Source organism: Photinus pyralis, unplaced genomic scaffold, assembly GCF_008802855.1.
Source record: "Photinus pyralis isolate 1611_PpyrPB1 unplaced genomic scaffold, Ppyr1.3 Ppyr1.4_LG8, whole genome shotgun sequence".
NCBI lineage: Eukaryota > Metazoa > Arthropoda > Insecta > Coleoptera > Lampyridae > Photinus > Photinus pyralis.
The window spans coordinates 1,121,892-1,145,199 of record NW_022170819.1 but is presented as its reverse complement, the minus strand read 5'-3'; the positions used below and the strand labels follow the sequence as shown (position 1 = coordinate 1,145,199).

General features: G+C 35.6%; 2 protein-coding genes across 2 annotated transcripts in view; both read right to left on the bottom strand.

Moving 5' to 3' along the window:
* Positions 1-9,215, bottom strand: part of LOC116177572 (putative polypeptide N-acetylgalactosaminyltransferase 9) — a gene marked incomplete in the record, with an annotated part of 78,551 nt that extends 69,336 nt beyond the window's left edge. Inside the window, 1 exon segment of the mRNA XM_031496567.1 lies at positions 9,095-9,215.
* The window catches only part of LOC116177573 (broad-complex core protein), a 312,257-nt gene that overhangs the window by 148,904 nt on the left and 140,045 nt on the right, over positions 1-23,308 (bottom strand). The window lies entirely within an intron of this gene.

Sequence of the window (23,308 nt, the reverse complement as noted above, 5' to 3'; positions counted from 1 at the left end):
TGTCCTTTAAGTTTAGTTGTTCGAATGCCTCCAATGCGACAGATCCATCAGATCGTTATCAGTTTCTTCTTCCTTTTCTTCAAAATTCTTCAGATTCCCTCAATTCTTTAATTCCATTACATTTTTTTAAATTCTTTAAATCCTTCTGTTTAAAAAATTATATAAACTTGACTCAAAACATGTTTTTATCATTTTATCATATTATATTATGAATAAAAAAATAATAAAAAATAAAAATAAACAATTTTTTGAGTCAACTTTATATAATTTTTTAAACAGAAGGACCTAAACGTCCAATTATATGAATCTGAAGAATTGCAAAAACCTGAAGAATTTTCAAGAAACGGAGGAACTCGAAGAAGCATCTAATGGATTTGATGGATTTGGCGTATTGGATACATCCGAACAACTAAAGGACGAGAGTTGTCGGAATACGAAAAAATAGAAGAAACGCGTCAGTTCTTAAGGTTATGATGACCTTCAACTGGAGATGTTTGAACAATTTGAATATTTTGAAGAGGCATGGGGGAATTGCCGCAGTATTTTACTTCAAAAATTGTCTAAAGTCTGAATGAAGTTTATGAATTAGATAATCTTCAGCATCCGAAGTTGTCAAAGGATTCGAAGAGAATCTAAAGAAAGTGAACAATCTTAACTGAGCCAAAAGTCCGTCTGATGGATGTAGGAGGGGAGGGCCACGAACGATTTCGAAGAAACGCAATCATACAAAGAATGTGCAAAAAAAAACCTAAAGAGGCAGAATCCAAAGCAATGGAAAAAAAATTCAAAAATAAAGAAATTCTAAATACTGGACATAACAGCATGATTGGAGTGCCTGTCAAAAAATTGGCAAAATCTGACAGAACAAAAGAATCATGTATTTGATGGATCTGAAGATTTGGAAGAATCGGAAGAATGTAAAGAATTTAAAAAAACGGAAAAGCTGAAGTACCTGGTCAATGGGAGGTATCCGAAGAGCTCTTTGAGAATAATTGGCAGAAATTGGCTCGAAAGAGTACATTTTTTAGTGAACATTTTGTCTGAAGCACTGGATGTATCTTCAAACGAAATTTTTTTTAAAGAAACTTTTTATGGTATCCAAAATTATGAACGGTTTGCTACCAATCTACGTACTTTAAATTTGTGGCCAGTGGCGTACTTCCGCATGGTGAAGGGAGGGACATTTTTTTTAAATAGCAGCTGCTAGTTTTCGTTATATATTATTAAAGAGTACACTTTTTTAGATATAACAACTAACAACATAAAAAACTGCATAATCAAATTTAAGAGAAAAACTTAAACCAAGAAATATAGTTTTATATGCCCCTCTTGACCATGCAGAAGTACGCCCCTGACCACAAATTTAAGTACATCGATTGGTAGCAATTTTTTAGTTTTTGCATACCTACCATAAAAAGCTTCTTTAAAAATCTTGTTTTGAAGATTTATCCAGTGTTCCAAAGAAATGTTTTTTTTCACTTTCCTTAGTCAATTCAAATTCTCCTAAATTCTTATGTTTTTTCTCGGATTTTTCAGATGTTCACAATTTTTCGAATAGACATTTTCTATGGAGTTGTGCAAGACGGCAAATAATACCGTCAAGAAGTAGAAATTATGTTCTATTTGACCTAATTATTAAACTAAAAGAGCTTTACAAAAAGGAACAGAGAACAGAATCGGTTTCTTGAAGAAAATCGAGGGGGGTTAGGTATACAGAGACCGCAAAGCAGTGCAGAAACCAACTGGAACCACCCCCAGTACTATAATAATAATAAAATAAACTAAATGGTCCACAGGGTCAGAAGGTTCTTACGTAACCGAATAAGTAAACCATAAGAAATCTGCGTTTCGGATGACAATTTACACCTTCACTTTCAATTTAACTTTGCTCTGCGAATTACATAATTTTCTTTGATAATTTCACGCCTGTTGAACGTCTCGTGTATAATTTACATCATTTAATTTTGTTCACTGAACAAAGGTCCGAGTTTACTCACGGCCAATTAAAAAAAAGTTGAAAAACGGAATGTTTATACTTTTTTTCATAAAACTGAGTTTACGATCCCAATTCAAACTTGCTTGGGCTTAATTCTAACTGAATTTTCATATGCGTTACGTTTTAAGTTTGATTTCAAAGTACAAAGTACGATCGAAATTTTAATGTACATTAAAGAATTAAAAAACCCCGATTTTCACTCAATTAAATGAAGAAGTTAAAAGTTGCAATTCCTAATTAGACTCAAAATTCCGTTCGAATTAGGAGCCTGAAATTAAATCCAAATCGTATCAGAGCTCTTGAGAATTCACTTCAAAATTATACATTCTTACACTAAATTATTTAAAGGAACTGCATAATAATGATCTTCAATTAAAGTAAAAGGTTTAATTTCCAATTGTAGGCCTCAAATCGACTGCCATAATTCTTTTAGTTAAGTAATTCAAAAGCCCGAACTTACGTTGAACGTGAAGTTCAAAATTAAAATTTATATAAGCTTGAAGGGTTAATTTAAAAGGACAAACCTCAAGTCCAACGAAATTTTGATATCAATTAACGAATTCAAAAGCATCAGTTCAACAAGAAAAATTGCATTAGTTTCTCCATAATTTACTAGAAGTGGAAACCAGTGGATGAATATCCAAGTTTGAATAAGGTAAACGGAAGTCTTATAAAATCTTGGAAGTTGAGCACGTTCAAAATTCTGAGAGTTACTCCTAAGGATAACTCCGTTATAATCTAATAAAGCTCGTCCTTTGTAGCTTTTGAATAGGTGCAGATAGTGAGAATCGGGAAATAAGGATTGCATCATAAAACTGCGTCGTAAGTACGTGCTTCCAGCTGTTCAATGTACCTATTATATTAGGCGCAGCCAATTTATTAAAGGGATGAATCGAAATGACATATTTGTTCTCGCCCCGATTTGTGTATACCTACATTTCGGCTATTAATTGCTATTTCAAGTGGCATTTGTTAACGGAAGGTTGTTAATCGCTATTATTATTACTGCTGTCGGAGTAATATATTATACTCCGTAGCCACCCCTTATTTCTAATTTAACTTTAATCGTGATTTTAAAGATGAAATTTCAGGAAATTAAAATGAAAAATTAATGATTTAAAATTATCACTAAAGTCAATTAATTTTATCACAAGAGGCACTCTTTATTTTCAAACTCATTTCGTATTAAAAATTAAAAAGTTATTTTCAGGAGGCTAATTATGTTTAAATGATCTGAAAATTACAATTATTAACAATATTTGAAATTGAAATCGAAATTCGGATACCTGGTCCTTCAAAACGTCTATTTCCGTCAAAAAGGGGAGAGGAAAATTTTTTACCCCGATGCAGTACCTCCCTTATTAACCTGAGGGTGGTAGTAAGTATTTAACTCCTGCTATCATCGAGAAAATTTTTAATCTGATAATGAATTTAATTAAAAAGTCGGAAATTTCCATGTCGCTTTGTTTTGAGGAAGCTAATTATTAATTTAAATTGATGAACAGTATTAATAGCCATTCAAAAAAAGTATTAAATTTTAAAGAAATCTCTTCATGGTCGAAAAAAAAGAGTAGGGAGAGGAAAACAACCAATAGTATTCAGTTTTTAAGCAGCTCTTGTAAGTTTACCCACATACACTCAAAGTTATAGGATAACTATAATTTGCAACATTATCTTGTGTTCAATTCCTACTAACTAACATAAATACGAGGGCAATCCAGAAAGTAACAGACGTTTTGAAATAAAAAATTAAGAAATTGTAAGAAACAACTTTTATTCTATACATTTGGAAGCTACACTCTTGGGCTATTTTTCAAAATAGTCGCTATTCATATTGAGACACTTATCATAGCGTGGGACAAGTGTTTTGATTTCAACTTGGCATGTATTAAAATTAAGTCGGCATTATTACTAACGTTCTTATTTGTAGAGTTAGAAAGGCATAGTGGGCACCCTGTATAATTGGGTCTAATTAACTCTTTCTAAAACTAAAATATTATAATGGCACGACACAGTTATATACAATGAGTCCACGCTGAATTTGTCGAGGAATTTGTACAGGTATTTAGGCAAAGAAAATTGTGAAGATTAGAGGACATCAAAACTTACGGAATGCAACTATGCTCCTTTTTTAGCCCGTGTGTATTACGGCTCTTGGAATGATATGCTCAATCAATTGATTTGAAGTCGGTTTATCTTACAACGGACTCATTTGAAAAAACCTAATAAGCGCCAAATTTTCTTTTAACATAGGAAATGTTGATGTTTTCGTATACCTTTGGGTACAAACTTACGGGTTTCCTTCAAGGCTAAAAGACAAAGGTGTCGCATCAAGTAACGATTGCACCGTACTCGACAGTGATCGGTAGGTGAAGGAAGAGTCGCAGAGACTGTCGATTCAGTACCTACTTAAAAGTGAATGTTTAATATATAAACCTACAATCATCCACCTACACCCTAATGGCCCACCCTGCATATTTTAAAAGGGTCATGTCAACTCCGCACTGATCTACTTGGTCGCTTTTATTTGTAGTAATCTAATCAAAATAGACCACTGAAATTTATGTCGTTAAAAAACTCTATAAATACCGCCTACTTAAAAAAAATGTTTTCTTCATTTAATTGGGTTAAAATAAACGATTGACATTTCTTTAAAAGAAACTTTCTATGGTGTCCAAAATAATAAAAAGTTTGCTACCAATCTACGTACTTTAAATTTGTGCCCAGTGACGTACTTCCGAGCGTACTTCTCCATGGTCAAGGGGGGCATATTTTTTTAATACCAAGTACTAATTTTCGTTATACAGTGTGTCCACGGATTGAGTGCATATAACCACATAAAATGTATATGACAATTTTTTTAGAGTTAGATCTTCTCGTTCTGAGGATCGCTCCTGGCTAGTCTCATACTAAGAATGAGTCAAATCAATTAATATACAGGGTGTTTTTTTGCCGAATTCTAAAAATTAGTCATGTGTAAACTGTATTTATTTTAAGAGATATAAAAAACATGTATTTATTTAAAAAAGTTATGACTTTCAATTCTCATGCAAATCAGCCTACTTGGTTTTGTTTCATCAACATGAGATAGCAATTTTAAAATCAGTACATCGTGTAAAAACAATCACGTCTTTGACATATCAGCTTGACAGATGTGGTAGACTTTCAATTTTGATACAAATCAGCCTGCTTTGATTTGTGTTACAAACATGGGTTCCAAAATATTCGATTCCGAAGGAAAAATCAAAATATGAAAATTTAAGGTTTCTATAACGTTTAATTCTAAACAACTGTTTTTAAATACATTTTTGTTATATCTACTAAAATAAAGACAGTTTACTTTTAACTAATTTTTGAATTAGGCAAATAACAGCCTGTATATTAATTGATTTGGCTCATTTTTTGTATACCTGAGATCAAACAGGAGCGATCCTCAGAACATGAAGACCCAACTCTAAAAAAAATTTGTCATATTTGCATTTATGTATTTGCATATACATCTTATGTGCACTGTGGAAACACTGTATATTATTAAAGAGTACACTCGAGCACTTTTTCGGATATAGCGCCATAAATAATTCATTATATAACAATATATCAAATTTAAAAGAACAACTCAAGTTAAAGAAAATAGTTGTTAATTAATTTTACAATTGTACTAGTTTGCGTTGAAAAAAACGTACATCTTTTGTTAATTTTGTCAAAGCAATTTATTGTATCAAAAATTATTAAAAATTTGCAACCTAAAAATCAACAGTGGCGTGCGTCGATTAAGTTTGTAGATTTGACAGCGCACATCTAACTTTTACCAAATACGATATGCTTGTCTTTACTATAGAAGCATTTCGAAAAAAATCTCCATAAATAAGAAAGTTGGTTTTGTATGCGCACATTAATCGTCAAGATTTTTCTTAGTTCAGGAGCCAGAACTATAAGCTACCGAATGCAAAAAGAACATATCGTGCAAACTGTAGGAGTGGTTAAGGCCTCGAACAGACGGACAGAAAAAAGTGGCCATATTGGCGCCTTCCAACCTGAGTTCCAATTTTTTCGAGAATGTGTGCTTGAAGGTCTCCTGATAATAAAGTCCCAAGCGATTCGGATGTCGCGGGAAGGAGGAGAGGGGGGTGGAGGGTAGAGTTTTGCGATTTTTCCTATAGGCATCACGAAAAGAGTGTGTCGTCGTAGAAAAAAAATTCGAAATGTACCCAACATTTTCGAAATTGTTTAATTTTGGGGGTGAAGATAAGTTAGCAAATGTCAGTCCTAAATCGCTACAACCTCAAAATACCACTAGACGCAAATGCTCGTCGGAAACGTGAGTCTTCTGAAAATTGCTCACGTTCAAAAGTCCGTAGCTCAAAGGCGATGCGTTTTTTCGAAAAAATGTATGGAAACAAAGTAGTAGCAAATGTTATGTGCCTTTTTTTTTACGACGCACCGTTTCCACAACCCCCTCCCATCTCGCCGGCGGCACCGAAATAACTCCAGCCTTTATTACATAATCATCAGGGGGCCTTCCCCCACAGATTCCTGAAAAAATTGGAACTACAAGAATTATTTTTTCTATTTGCGTTTTTTTACCATAGAATGACTGGACTACTACGGTTTGCACGGGGAGTCAAATCATCTCATGCGTAACGCCTGTACTCTATATTCTGTGGTTGTCACATGTAACGCTCGGCAGGCGAAGACGAGCTCTCCTCGCTCACAGTTGTTTAAAGCGCATTTGTCCAATTGACAGGAAATATTCGTCGATATACCTATCCGAGTACCTATCTATGAAATTGACGTGCACACGGACAGACAGAGACAGACAGCAATACAAAATTATAAACGATCTCGAGGATCGTTAATAAAATGGATTCAAGATTATTGTTAATTATACGTAGTGCCCTGATCAGAAGTTATGGACCAATTTCGAAAGAAAATTCAAAGGGCTGTAACTTTTGAACTAGTAGCCGAATCTTGGAACTGTTTGAAATTATGGATTCTACAGGCCACATTCTATAAGGAAATTTTTTTTCCGGGTCGATCTGAGACAATTTTTTCTTCGGAGCTCAAAAAAAGGCAGTGTTTAACCTTCCTTTTTTTACCAAAAATCGACTGCACCAAAATTTCTCGGGAAAACACTTTTTCTTGTTAATTTTGGTGCGTAGAATCCAAAAGAATTCGTACTTTTTCTGTAAGGCCACCGTTTTTCGATTATGATGATGCGGGTTCGACCCCCCCCCCTCCCCGAACGCGTGCTCTTTTTTCTATCGCGACAAAAAGAGGTCAAAGAAGTAGTATAAGTGGTCACTTGTTTTATTTTGTAATAAAATCGAGAATAAAATATCCCAATTTTCGTAGGTTAAACTGGGGTTAAACAGAGAAAAATAATAATAATATAACATTTAGAAAATGTCCTTTGGCGCCTTTATTATGAACCCGGCGCAAAAAATGTAGGAGAGTTTTTTGTAGATCTTATGAAGACACATCTTTTTTTTGTATTTAGCATTCTTCGTCACGGTGCTTACGTTTCGAGAAAAATACAAATTTAGCCAATAAATTCAGTTCAAAATTTCTCAAAAACTAAGAAACTAACAAAAAAAACCGTAAGGGACTTTTTTGTACAGTTTTTTATGCCACCTTAGCCAGTGTATGGGAAAAATTACAGAAATTTTTTCCAAGCCGTTACGGCCATTTTATACTTTTGACACGTCCAAAAACCCTGAAGATGGGAAGGAACCAAAACCCAAATAGATGAGGGAAGTAAATTTGGTTGTGAAACTATTAATAGTAGATCTATTTGAGTGCCGAGCGAGCCGAAGGCAAGTTCGGCACAAATCTAGCTAGAGTAAAGGTCTGATGGGGGGGAGTAAATTGGTGCCGAACTCCCCTTTGTCGATATTTTATCAAATTTTGACATGTACAAAAAACGGCGATCGCAAAACATGTCAAAATCGTTATTCTTGCACCGAGATCGTTGGGAAAAAGACCAAGAGCATTATATCAATGACCAAGACATGAATTTGACGCATTTTTGTTAACTATAATATGTATTTTGAAAAATTAAAAGAAATGGTCGTAAAAAAGTGATGGTAATACTGAGGATCCTTCGATATTTCGTTGTATCAGTTTATTCAGTATGTAGGGCACTTTCGAAATTTCTAGTTATTGGGGATGAAGCTGGGAAATAGTCCCCTAAAGAATTCGCGCCAATTTGTGGGTTGTGTTTTTTCTGAAAGTTGTCTATGACCATGTACCTATTACAATACTATGAGGTAAATTTATGCTCCAATGCCCTTTGATAAGGCACCTTAACTAATCACTTACTTTACCCGAGCATGAACCAAATGTCAACACGTGACGAGCACTAATGGCATAATACAATTTCGTGTTTACTTCTTAATCCAAAAATTGAAACATGTATTTCATATTCCCATCCCCTATTTCACGGAACGCACGCTTCGTGTTTAGTATGTAAACAACCCTCATTAAACACAAATCCCTTTCTCCATCTTTCAACTGAATTATGTTGATACCCCTGTCAACCCCTGTTATTCTTTATAAATGTGAGCCTCCTCTTTGAGAATACGCACAAATTCGGGAGACTAATGTAGTGGTCCTGTGGATATTTTTGGCAGTAAGAACAAGGGCCCTTTTTCTAATACAGACACACGAGTTGGTCGAATAAAGTAGAATGGTGTAGTAAAAGAGAATAGGAAGCCAATTATAAATGCATGCCATCCCTCCTTTGAACGTAAACCGAAGGGAAGTTGTATGTTTTCAAGCCTTATATGAGAGTGGATTTTTCAAGTTGTTCTGCGAGTAAATAGGGGTGCTTCTCGGCGCGCAAAGATACGAGGGGAAAGAGTGCAATTAGAATAAGTGTAAAGAAACCTCAAGTTGCACAAAACGAACGAGTTTTGTGGTGGATCGCATTCTTTGATAAATAACCGTGTTTTTTATGGAAACTGTACTTGGGTATTGTGTTCAGACTTGAAAACAACTCGATAAGCAAGGCGATAGTGCATAATTACAAGTATTGAATGGAAATAGCGCACGGCGGTAAAAATTTGGAGATATCTTGACTTAAGAGTCGTCAACCCTTACCTCTCTGGGGGTCGTGGTGGAACGTTCTACTTCGTTTTGATAACGACTCATAAACAAAACATAATCACTAAGCACGAGCCGAGCAACGTGACTACCAATGGCAAGTCAAAACCGGTACTGTTACTGATAGTGAAAAAAGCAGTAGCACAACAGAAACGCTGAGACGGCTATATCCTCCCACCCCCAACAAACGTGCCGACGATTACAAGGCGCAGGTCGGAACTACCTCTAAATATGGATTTTTATCATTAAAGGTAGTTTGTACTCGGGAACATGTATTTTGATTATGTAGTTGGGGTTGGCTACATTAACGCATATGTATACGCTTCCCACTAAGATACATAATAGGGAACCTTTCTTTATGTACAATGTACCTACTTCCATTTTTAATTAAGTGCTTCGCCGGAAGTAACGGGACTTCTCTAACACTTCCAATTTATTGCTATTCCTTTTTCAATTGTTGACTGTACACTTTGTATCGAATATTCTCCAGCTACAGTTAATCAAGCGGGAAATTTAGCGTTCCGTGATCGATTAGAATTATTTTCGCCGCGGGAGTCTGACCAACAACCCCCCAAACCTGATTTTGTTCGAAAACTTGCCGTAACCCTAAAACGTCGCCAGAATTAAAACCGCCAACATGCAGCTTGACCACAGTACCCTATTTTAAATTGACCACAATGTCCCATTTTTAACATAACCGCAATTCACAATTTACCTGGTAAAATTCTTTGACAATTACGTAAACAATGCGTATGGTTTATGAAACAAAAAACGTGTGGTTTTCAGTGACAGGGTTATTAATGCCTCAATAGTTGCATGGCTGATGATATGCTGGAATAGATTCAAATACTCCAAGTGGAGAAATGGGACTATCTTTTAGTTAAGAATTTTATTTTCCACTCGAAAAGGATGCGTCGCAGAGAAAAGGCATTTTCCCGTGAAATTCACTCACGTTCTGGTAGCCGTGTACCCAATCCAATGGGATACAGCCCTAAGATTCATTTCAGCCCTATTGTCTTTTCCTCGAAATACAGTGTTTTGTTTTTAGTCTTGTAATACTATAGCAGTGAGGAAGGATAACCTACCCTAAAGCTCGCATTGATTTATTAATTATTTTTCCCGTGGAATTCGTTCACATTCTGCTAGATGTTCCCAATCCCATGGGATACAGGGCCTAAACATGCGCCAACGATTGCCAAACGACCCGAAGTCGAGTTCGACACAAACATAGGCAGAATAGACACCCCTTTTAATGAATACGTGTAAAGGGAGCAGTTTCCTTAAAAAAAAACTGATCACAGATAGAGGTGATTTTTTGATATTGTATATATGGTGGCTAGTGGTCCCTTAAATTTAAATAAATCAAAGAAATAAAAATATTTGAAGCCCCACAAAACAGACAATGCACCTCTGTTGGCCGGGCGGGCAGGGTGGCACCCTTTTTACGTTTTGAGAAATCAATTTGCTAATCTAGAAAATTTCTGTCATAGATAACCTGATTTTGACACGTTTCTTTCGTCAGACAGATACCATGGATACAATAAACAAAACAAAATCTCCACAAGTTCATGACCTACTACAATAACCGTAAAAAATAAGGTTTTTATTTTTGGTTCGTGGCTAAAATTAGCAAATATATAGGTCGTGAGACATCAATGTAATCAGGAAAAAGAAGGAAACAAATTGACGTTAAGATATATAGGGTTGCATTTAAAAAAATACCAACATTGGGGCATATCACAGAAACAGTGATCCAACATTTTTTTGACTACGCCACTGGATTCGATGTAAAAATATCTAAAACATGCAGTTTTTAACTTTTCTTTACCTTACATGGGAAGTAAGATATGATATATCATCCCAAAAAGTCAAACTTTTCGTTTTCACCCTGTATTTCAGAAAGAAACGTAGGTAGATTGATTTTGTATGCGGCATTAAAAGATTCGCAAAAGAAGTAACATAAGGTCGTGAAAACCGCTGACAAAATAGAACACACTGTACAGATTTTTGCCTTATGCTGTATTGGAAAGTTTCTATCTTTAAAAACAGCTGTTCTTGATCTTGATGCACCTCAGAATTGGCACTACTATTAAATACGAGTAAAAAAATTTTTAAAAATTTTTTATTTCAAAACGAATAAGGGATGAACTTTTGTCACTTAATTATAAAGCCCGACTATGTGTCTCGGTGGTAGAGCGTTGGGTTACATAGCCGGAAGGTCGGGTGTTCGAATCTGGGCTGAGGTAAGAATTTTTCGTCTGTGTGAGATATGGGAATTTCCTCAGATCAGTTTCAAGCATTCGCCCGGCTGTCCTGAATTAGATTTTCCGGCAATTTTCCTAATTCGTAAGGTAAATACCGGAGTAGTATTAGAACAACTTAAGACCTTCTGCAGGGACACCTCTAAAAAGCATTATGCGGGTCACTCTGTAATTGGGCGCAAGCCTGTTGAGGGCCCAGAACGAGAGGGATAATAAATAAATAAATTAAAAAAACTAAATAAAGACTATTGAGCCTAAACGTAATGGGCATACGAGTGCCGAGCGAGGCGAAGGCGAGTTCCGCACAGACCTTGTTTTTCCTTGTACGGAAGCCTTTAAACGAAATGTTGTTTTGTGCCGTGAGCACTAAGTACTACAGCAATAAAGATGGTGTACGTAGCTTAACCCTCAGATTCTTTTGAGCCTAAACGCAATACGCCTACATTTATCAGTAAATGCGCCATGGAATTAGAAATCGTACGGGCGTTCCAGAATAGTCAAATCGCATCGTTCAAAGAAAATAGATTTCTCAACGGTGAGAACCAATTTTCCATAGTAGCACCTCATCTGAACAAACTGATTAAATTCCTAGTAACCTGATGAGGGTTGCATAGAAGTACATACACGTGGTCTTCCAAAATTATTGGTTCCTATCAGAGAATCGAGACGTTTTCACAATAACAACTGAATCTTAGGCGTTATTATGTATTAAATTCAATGAATTAGTGTTAAATGAAAAGAAATTACCTTGAAGTCTTTCTACGGCTATTACAACGCGCTCTGTTATTACTTTAGTCGAAAAATCGAATCGTTTTCCGATTGGTCGGCCACAAAGTCGTGACGGTAGCTTTCAAATGCACAAATCGGCATTTTTGAGTTTACCAAATATTCTGTAGTTTTGATAAACGAAAACGCATGCATGCGGAAAATGACACGTGTTTGTTCGAGAATATTCGAGAGCGTTCGAGAACTTCCGAGAAAGATAAATTTGTGATAAATAGGTGGCGCTCATGTTATGTCGTTATTCTTCGTATATACGTTCAATAGACTAATAGAGCTTTGTTTTATTTCGATTGGTTTAGGAAGTTAGGCATCGGCGAGTCGCAGATAAGAAGAGATAACCACTCGGATCCTGGTAGGGGTTTAGTTACAGAAAAAGTTGATCAAAGAAGTAAGCAGCTAAGAGTTTATCGTACCCAGTATCAAAATACAAATTCAGTATTTGGGTTGCTTAAGTACGGTCCAAAACTCATTAATTATATATTATACAGGGTGAAGATGTTACCTGGCACACTGAATATATCTCCAAAATACTAATCTACGTACTTTGAATTTGTAGTCAGTGAAGTACTTCTGCATGGCGAAGGGGGGCATAATTTTATTAATGGTAATCACTGGTTTTCTTTACATATTTTTAATGAGTACACTTTTTTTGGATGTAGCAGCATAAAAATGTATTATTATTACATAAACAAGAAACTCAAATTAATGAAAATAGTTTGTTAATTAGTTTCATAATTTTTTTCATAATAACTCACGAAAAATTGTGTTTTTCATCAAAAAAGTGACCCTCTTAGTTCTGTAGATGCCTCGGTAGACGCACACCATTATAAATATATTTCAAGCATATAGCTTTACTTAATTTTTTTTAATTTTTGGTACAATAAATTGTCTTCATATAAATAACAAAAGAATAACTTTTTTACAACGCAAACTAGTGAAATTATAAAATTAATTAACACAACTATTTTCCTTAATTTGAGTTTTTCTCTTAAATTTAATTGTAACGTAATATAATAAGTTTCTTTATGCTGCTATATCCAGAAAAGTGTACTATTTAAGAACATGTAGTGAAAACTAATAATTGCCTTAAAAAAATAGCCCCCCCTTGCCAATCCTTAAGTACGCCACTGACCAAAAGTTTAAAGTACCTAGATTGAGCCTTCTATAATTTTTGATACCATAAAAAGTTTCTTTTAAAAAACATTTTGATACGCGCGAAATGGACACCTTTCTCCACTGCATACTATGCGAAAAGCAAGAACAAATTTTCCCTTAAAGAATGCATAATTTGAACACGGATAGGTGATGCATTTTTGTCGTTTCTGAGGGTAGGGTTGCTAATATACCCTTTAATCAAAATCAGTTAGAAAAATAAAGTGTCGCAAAATAAGCACTCCTTCCATTTAAGCCCTTCAGCGTAACTTATATTTCAAATTTGAGTCTAATATCTCAAAAACTACAGGAGATATAAAGAAAAAACTTTAAAAAACACTCCGTAGATCGGTAGCGTTTATATGAACTTACATCAGCCAAAGAATTATCCCTTTCCGTATTTACATAAAATTTAGAAACGCCCTGTATATATTGTTCTTATTTGGAATATGCAGAAAATACGTCACCGTAAAAAATGTTTGTTATGCATTAGCGATGGTAAAGTAAACATTTTTTTGTAAAGAATTTTCTAGTTTATTTCAAAAAGTCAAAATGTTGTTTCAAGAAGGGAGATTCAACCCCCTTTCATTGCAAAAGTCTGTTGCAATGGATCATGTTCGAAATAAACAAAATTACAACGCGCTCGAGAGTGCCAAGTTTGTGATTTTCCAACTCCCTCACGTCACGTTCAAATTGTCTGATTATTGAAATGCACACCTTTCAACACGTAGTCAACCCACCTTACTTTTACCTGACGCCCTCGAGTAAAGCTCAAAATCTCATATTGGGCCCTTCTAGTAGACACTAGTAATTTGAAAGCAACTTGTCGATCTCGGGAGCAACTTATGACGAAATTGAGAAACCTTGTTAAAGAGCATGAAGGGAATTCCTATACAGAATCTTTAGTTGAATGTCTAATAGAAAAAGAAGGGGAGGTTTTTGCAAAATAGTGAGGAGAAGCAGAGATGAAGAATCAGGAAGCAGGAGGAGAAAGACAACTGTTACACAAGAGAAAGAGAACCTGGGTATTAAGGGGAAATGGAATGTTGAGACATTATAGGGATCGGTGGAGGAGGGTGAAAAATGGTATGATGATGTGAAGAAGGGAACCGACTGGGGACCCAGAGAGAGGCAATGGGCCGGGAGTTGTGGAGAGAGTGGACTAATCCATCAATGTTTTCGCACTCGTCGCTCAGCTCAACTTAGGAGGATGCAAGTTGGCAAATTTGAAACAGCAGAACTTAAAAAAAACGTCCACCTATGACTTACCTCATTTTTAACTGGACACGAGATCTTTTCTAAATTTGGAAGGTGAACGACATGATTTAGTTAATCTAATTTGTAGGTGCGTTAGACAAATACACAGACAAACTGGCGGCAATGATTAATTACGAAGTCAGTTGTTTGAAGTGGAAATTAGGAAATATTTAAAATTAATTACGATTATCTTTCGATCTACTAAAGTAAGTATTATGCTAGTTTCATAACAACGCGCATTAAAATCGCCAATTTTTTCCCCTAAACGCGGCGAAATGGGTTGCTGAATTTTTAATTGAAAGGAAATTGCTTTAAATTTATTTCAAATTAAGCAAATCTCCGACTCTTGCATACTAGATAACTTCCTCGCAATATTCAATTAAAAATTTAGTTATAATTTAAAATTTAAATTTGTGGTAAAAAATACGGTTTATTAAATGAGCATTGTAAACGCCGATGCGGCTGTTTTAAACAGTGCAATCCAATTGTAACTAATTGGATGTAAAATGTAATAGTGTCTATGAAGTTAAATTGAAAAATTCTTCGTTGCAAAGTTACATTACGATTCTTTGAATGTTACTTAATAGTTTCTAAATGAGATGTTTAATTACCGCGTATTAATTCAGTTGCGAACGATATTCAAGCACACATTTTTTTGGCGTACTATGCATCCACGCATTCTTTCTGGGAAATATGACGTGTTTGTTCGAGAACATTCTAGAATACTCGGGACCGTTCGGAGTTTGCTACATAAGCAAATCGTATTGGGCTTCAAAGTCCCAACGACGATGCGAAGTGAAGTACTAAGCCCCCGCTCGTGTTATGTTATAAATTATTAATGATAACTAATAAATAATGTTATAAATTAATCCATTTAAAACCGTTATAAATTTATTGTTAAATATTTAATTAAATTTACGTTACATTAGAAAACAATCATTTTTCTCTTTGAACTTGCCAGTACCTTAGACAGGATTTGAGAATTTAAAAGATCACTCAAATTTTCAAATTCGAAATTCTACGAGCACAAGAATTAACTATAGCTCGAGTGATAAAGTGAAAAATATTGTAATCTCACAAACTAGCGACCCATGCATCCTTGAAATTTAGGACTATTGGTTGTTGTCAAAGTAACCAACGAATCGCGAAAAATTCAGCTTACTTCTGGTAGCTGTGGTGCTCAGAACTCCATTAATTAATTTTTTAATCAGAATAATCCCCCCTTAGTATTGTGTAAAGTTTTAAACGCCTGTAATGTCGGATTAACTTTCAAAATGGCGATGTCTAAATTCTCATTGCCAAACACAATTAAAGAACAAAGGATCATTGCGAACCACTGCATAAAAATGACACATATTTCGTAGACTCCAGTCATCCAGATAAATTCTTTACTTTATCACGATCAATTTGTTTGGGAAGCCACTGCCGAACCTGCATAACTAATCCGATTTGCTCTTAAAAGCGATTGTTTACTCAATTATTAGGCGCCATTTTGAAGAGGCTTTAATTATTTCAAAATCAGTAGGTAGGGATTAATCTGGTAAGATTTTTTAGCGGCATTACGGATCGAGGCGCGAGAGAGCTCATTTGCAAATAACGAAACGATAAAAAAATTCGAATTTGGACCCTAGCATGAGTAACGTGAGGCACAGTTTGAAGAGATTCGTCTACGATTTAGTTAACCACGCCGGCTAACACGAAAAAAATGCGTTCTGGTGTAGCCGACTGTGGTTTAATGGTAGAGCGTGCAAGTAGATGACAAAAATTACGACCATTACAGCGAATATCTGCAGTCAATGATAGGTAGGGATTCATTTGGAGAGATTTGTGTAGGCATTAAGGGTCGAGCCGCGTAAGAACTCGCTACTAAATTGCTAATAATTAAACGATAAAAAATTCGGGTTTGGGCCACTAACATGGTAAGTGAGATAAGTTTGAAGGGATTCGGTCTTAGACCACGATTTAAGTAACAACACTGGCCGGTTCACAAAAAGTGGTTCTGGAGTAGTCGGGGAGTTCGATTATAAGAAGTTTCAGGTTGGAACTACGAGCAAAAGAACAACAAAAGTGCTATGTCGGGCGTCCGTTTTTAATAGAGAATTTTCCCGCAACTTTTCCGCAGGTTTTACGAGTAAAAAATCAAAAAACCATGCAGCAAATTATAAATAAACGTGTCGGTGGTATCCAAGCCACTGTGCAAGTAGATGGCAAAAATTACAACCTTTCAAAACTGGTAACGGCACGTAAAAAGGAGAAAAATGATGCATATCCACTATTCATATTGTAACGGAAACGCTCCAGACATGACGTCGCCTTTGGCGCTTTGGAATTTTCTACGCGCGCGATAGTGGGATTTGTATAAGAATATTCCAGACTTATCCGGTAATTACGCGAGTGTTCTTGACTTACATTGCTTGCGTGTATAAATGGTTGCGGACCGAACATCGCAAGCAGTTTTACTACAGAACGAGATCGAGTACGGACGAAACATTGAGCGCGAAAATCTGATATAAATTGCAAAGTGTGTAATATAAATAGTCGATATAAATTGTACAGTTTTTATAGTGTTTTAGTTTTGTTTAATAAGTATTGATATAAATCGAACCCGAATTTATAAATAACGTTACAATATTCTATTAATTGCACCACGAAGCCAATTGGCTCCTGCTGCTGCTGACTTTTAAGTTGGTCATCTAGTACGCAACTTAAAAATGACCCGGATTTGATTTTTATTAAACACTCATAGATTTGCTTGTGAACCTTTTAGCATAATTAATCAAAGAAATAAAAATATTTGGTGTTGTGTTGCCAGATATACCTATATACTTATTGTGTATTGTTTCTGAGTTTGTTTTAATTTGATGCGATGTTGCCATTTAGGTATATAAACTGATTTGATTAATAATATCACATTACATTATTATGGCCCAACCTGAAACATATCGATCCCAGGTTGGCCCATCCATTCAAATATTTCTGGCACTAGGCACCATTTTCAAGAGGCGTTAATTATATCAGAAACGATAGGTAGGGATTAATCTGGAGAGCTTTTCTGAAGGCATTACAACTTGAGCCGTCTAAGAGATCGTTTCTAATTTGCTAATTATTAAACGATAAAAAAATTTGGGTTTAGACCACTAACGTGATAAATGCGCGGTCTAAAGTACTACGATTTAGTTAATTACGCCGACCGCCGAGAAAAAATTCGTTTTGGGGTAGTCATGGTGACCCGTACAGTCAAAACATGAGAAATTTCAAGTTCGTACTACCGGTACCAACTGCTATTTCGTGCGTCCCTTTGTGAAAGAGAATTTTCCCGTAAGTTTTCCGCAGGTTTTCCGAGTAAAAAATCATAAAACAAGCAAGAAAATTAATTAAACGCGTCGGTGGTATCCCTTGCACTGTATGAGCGCAGTGAATGACGATTTTTATTTAAAAAAATTACGTAATTTGATAAGGGTAGAGAATGTGTTTTTATGTAAATGGTTATAGGGTGAAAAGTGCACCCTAATCGGGCGCATTTGCGGGGAGTATCAAATAAAAACACTCTTAACGTCACATTTAATGGGGACCAAAATAAAGTTTACTCACAAGGGTTGAAACTCCGCACAAACTCTTTGGAGGGAAGGTGCAGGTGGCTATCGGCTAAGAGCAGAACTTTCGGTGGTTGATGGTTGGGCTTCTATTGGACGACTGTGCAGTGTTGCCAATTCCATATGCGCAGCGATAACTGCAATAAATTCTTGATGTCATATTTAACGAGTTTAAGCGATTTTATACAGGGTCGTCCACTGAAAACAGTCAATTTAGGTCGCTTAACGATAGTTTTGCCAGAAACATTCGAACTACAGTAAAATTGACCTACTGAGCGTCTCTGGCAAAACTGTCCTCAAGCGGCCAAAATTGGCATTGACTGTTTTCAGTGGACCACGCTGTATTACCTCCAACACTAACCTTTGATATTTAGGACCAACACCAAGGATTCCAATCAGCCTTCAATGGTCCGGAAGGTCATCGAAGAGCAGGAAAAGGTCGTCTCCAGAATGGTTGCGCTATGCAGGATATCTGTATGGAATAAAGTGGCATAAGTGATCTAATAATGGTTGATTGCACCACCGCCGGTTCAAAACCGTTTTAGTTACCTTGGTGACATTAGAAGAATTCGAGCAGATCTTCCGTTGCTCAGTCAAAACCTTCCCTGAGCGGTAGACTAACTCACTGGCCCGAAGGAACGAATTCTCGAGATACCTGCGGTTGAACCAAGTCAATATTGATTTAAACCTAATGCCTCAGAACCAAAAAAAACCAATAATTTGAGCACAACGCGTAAAGCTTTTTGATGCAACTCTCGGCTAGGTCACACCACTGCGCAAAATGCACCGTGGCTAGACCTACCCAGGACTCACCACGAGGAGGTGGTTGCAGGTCGAGCCCCACGCCATGCCCGCCCATCCACCCAACCTATGAGCATGGGCTCCAACAAAAAATTTAAATTTTGCCTATCCATCAATCCAAAAATCAGTGTTGGAGAGTTTAACGCTTTTGAAAGTTGTGCTCAAATTAAAGACTTCTGGACATCAAACCTTATTTACGCATTAGCTGATTTTTAACACTTTTGAATGTGCAAACTCGTGAAAAGCTGTTGCGGAAAGAGGTTTAACATCACAAATGTAAATAAAAGTAGACACTTACATTGTTTTTCTTAGGAGTTCTTGAAAAAAGTTCAGATGTCCTTGTGGTGCAAGCGAGATTAACAGAGAAATAATTCTAATAACCTTTAGAGTAAAAGGCTTATAGAAAATAGAGAAATAACAGTTTAGAATATACATTTATTGGTAATATTTTAGATAATAGATAAGAAGTGTTTCAATTTCGAGATTATCTTTCAGAGTATAAACAATATAGAAAATAGAGATGTGTAATAGGTATGTAGCTTTTCGAGTATTTGTCAGCGTATTAAGAATGTTATAGAGAATAAATAGAATTGTATCAGTTAGATAACTTCTTTCAGAGAACATTTCGTTAAGATTCAAGTAATAGACTCAGTTAAAAGTTCTTTATTTGTGTGCTTCCATAGAACTTCTGCTTAAAGTACCTTCTTCCCAAGGGACATCTTCTTCTCTGTAGATCCATTTTCCTGCGTATTTTAATTATACTTAGTAAATTTCTATTATAGGTCCCACCAAACGTTATTTTGGTTTGGTACGGATTTAAAGTGTACTTACAGTACCTACCACTATCATTTGAAATTAAAAAAAAATGTCATTTTAAGTAATTCAATTGTGCGGAAACCTTTCAGTATAAGAACCAAAATGATTTTTAATAGTAAATAAAGTAGACTTTATTATCTCGTTTACCTTAACCTTGCTTTAAAAAAGCATCCGTTTTCTTGGCTAGATAAATGCCCACCAATATCATAGGCGAGTAAAGATTACATAGGAAGTCGACTTTTATTGATCATTTAGACTTTCTGAAAATCAAGCGCGGTATTCTTCACGCAGAGATGAAGCAGAAGGTACTTACTCATCAAGAATGAGCAGAAGAAAAGCACCTTGCCTTCTAAAGATGGATACGATGGTAACTGAAGATGATCAGCATACCCAAGTTTGACTAGAGTTACACTTAGAAAGGAATGAAGATAACCATGGATTATTATCCTCCCTATATTTAAAGAGTGAAGATTTAGTCACTCAATTGTAATTTGATGTCCTTAGAACTGTCATGTGAAATTAAAACCGTTGTCATATTAACTAAATGATACCCAAGATTTTTATTGGCTACGTACGCAAAAATATCAGTTATTTTTCAAAGTTACTCTTCTTTTTTGACATCTAACCTGATGCGCTATTACCGAAATAAAATTATTCAAAACCCTAACGTTAAATCAATGGCCTAACCTGCTGTAACCACAACAAACCTGCCTAATATCAAATAAAATATGTGAATATTTTCGTGTTGTACAACAAATCCTATTGTTCTCTAAGAAATTGTTTTGCATATACCATATTTATGTCCTCATAACCCCCAACGCTTAAATGTGCACAGTTTATTCACCATGGTGATAAAATATATTCTATGAATATTAGAAATTCAGAAAAATCATTGAACTTTTACGCTTCTTCTTGCACGCAAAATCTTCCGAAGAAATAATACTACCATTGGGTCACATTTGGGCTAAATTAAGGTTTTAGTAAAAAGAAATAGTTTTAGTTCGATCAGCCCTTTCTACCAATATGCTCACCACCGCTATTCATACTAACCTAAATGGTAATAATATAACATGCATGCACCCATAGTAACCATTTTTTCCTAAAAATTCTGATCGAACCAAAACGGCAGGAACGCTAAGGAGTTTCCGACAATAGAAAGATTATTGTCGACCTTACCGTTCTTAATATTCTAAAAGCGTTAGTGAGATTCAGTCATACAGTGCTACTAGAGATCAAAGTTGCCTCACACGTTTCCAGTCATCAATGCAACAACACTCCATCACCAATTTCATAAATGAAGATCTGCTTACCTCTCCTATTTACTACATGAGATTATTGCGAACCGTCCAATCAGTCAGATTGGTGTAGGAACTACACGAAAAAAATCAACTTACCTAGTATGTTTAGGTATAGGTATGAATTCATAGCTACACCCACTACTGGTAGAGTGATTTTTTCAAAATGATTGATTAACAGCTCGCTTATTTCCCATCTAGCAGTATAATACCTATACCAAAAAGTCCTTCGTCGGCGATCTTCTTGCACTGTTCACTAATCACTGACATGTTAGCAAATCCCAACACCCAGGTAATAAGAAAAGCACTTACCGAAAGCTGGCGTTCATCTGTCTCCTGAAACAAAACGCGATAATAAGTGAACAATAACGGCTATGGGTGGCACGGGCGCATTTTGTAGGTGCCCGAGAATGGTGTTTTTTTTAAATTTTCTTTTACACAATAAACACTAAGGTTTCAAAGATCAATTCAAATAGGACGAAAGTGTTTTTTCAAAAAATTTTTTAAATGACAAAAAAGAATTGATTCACATTCGCATAAAAAAGTTGTTAAAAAAATTAATGCTCGCAGATGGCTACTAATAAAACTACTGAGAAGTTTTTACCACCAATAGGATTCTTTGGATTTTACTTCAAAAAGGGCTGCTACGATTTTTCAAAATTAGCAATCAAAAAATCGTCAAATGGTACCTACAATTTTTAATGCGAGAAAGGTACTTCAATCAAACAAACCTAATAAAAAAGTACAGTCATTGACAAAAGTAGTGATCGCGGCCGAATAGGTAAACTCTGCACCATCCGTAACCAACATTGCGCTCTCCTCCGTAGAGAAACAGACGGATCCCGATGGGATACGCATGATGGTTATTTATGCTGCACAGTTTACTATTAGGCAATCATTACTTTTGTCCATGACCGTACTATTTTTTAAAAAATTCAATTGCTTTTCGTTACTCATTTGGATCTGAGGAGGTTTATGGAAAGGTTCGTAATCGACAGTTCATAATGGTTCAAAATCAGACTTGGATTTTATGTGTATCCTAACACAGGTTCAAAATTTAATTTAGACTTTATAAGTATGGGGGCACGTTTTGACAATTTACATTTATTATGCTTACCTGGCCAAGCTTTTAATCGCTCCCTCCGATTGAGGATGGGCAATGGGCATCCACTTCAGCGCAAAGGAAGGTCCGCAAATCCGGAAATCAAAGTTGGGCAGGCAACTGAAAAGATCACAGATTTAGTTATCAAGACATGAACTTTCGGACCGAAATAATTAATTGAATTGTCATGCCTTCGGATTGAACACTTTATGCTTTAATATTATTAAAGAAAAGTAAATGATATCGTTGTTGTATGGCAATCGTACGAAGCTCTGGATAGGACACATAGGAAATTATTTTGTAAATTACAGTTGTAATTGGGAATTACACTAATTTACAGTTGTAACTGGGAATTATGCTAATTTACAGTTGTAACTGGGAATTATACTAATTTACAGTTGTAACTGGGAATTATACTAATTTACAGTTGTAACTGGGAATTAGTTTATAATTTACAGTTGTAACTGGGAATTATCCTTGACAGTTACAACGGTAAATTAGTTTAATTCCCAGTTACAACCGTAAATTAGTGTAATTCCAAATTACAACTGTAAATTATAAACTAATTCCCAGTTACAACTGTAATTTACAAAATAATTTCCTATGTGTCCTATCCAGAGCTTCGTACAATCGACTTAAATCGTCAATTTGTTTATCTTTTGCGACATTTTCAACGAAATACATGTGAAATTAGATGACTCACTAGCAGGCTGGACCCGAAGGACCAATTTTCAAACGAGTATAACTTTTGTTTGAGTAGCGATTTTAAAACCGTTCGACAATTTTGTTCCCTAACTCGTCAAGTATGTACACAACAAATTTCGTGGAATTTTTTTGCGAATTTTCAAAAACTAATTTCAGATTCGCGATTTTCATGTTCAAAAACCACCAGATACCAAATTTCGTCGAAATCAGAAGTTTTTTCGTACCCCCAGTTAGGGGTGCGCCCTTTCGTGGTAGGAATCTTTTGCAAAATCGGGAAGGACATGCACCAAAACCTATTCAAATCCTGCCACCAGTATAGTGAGAAAAAAAGAAGAAATGCAAATTTTACATGTCCATGAACCTAGCAGAGCAAGGTCAGCAGAACACAATCAAACATATTGCATAATTAGGTGCTAATTAAGTGCGATATTCCCGAATTAAATGCT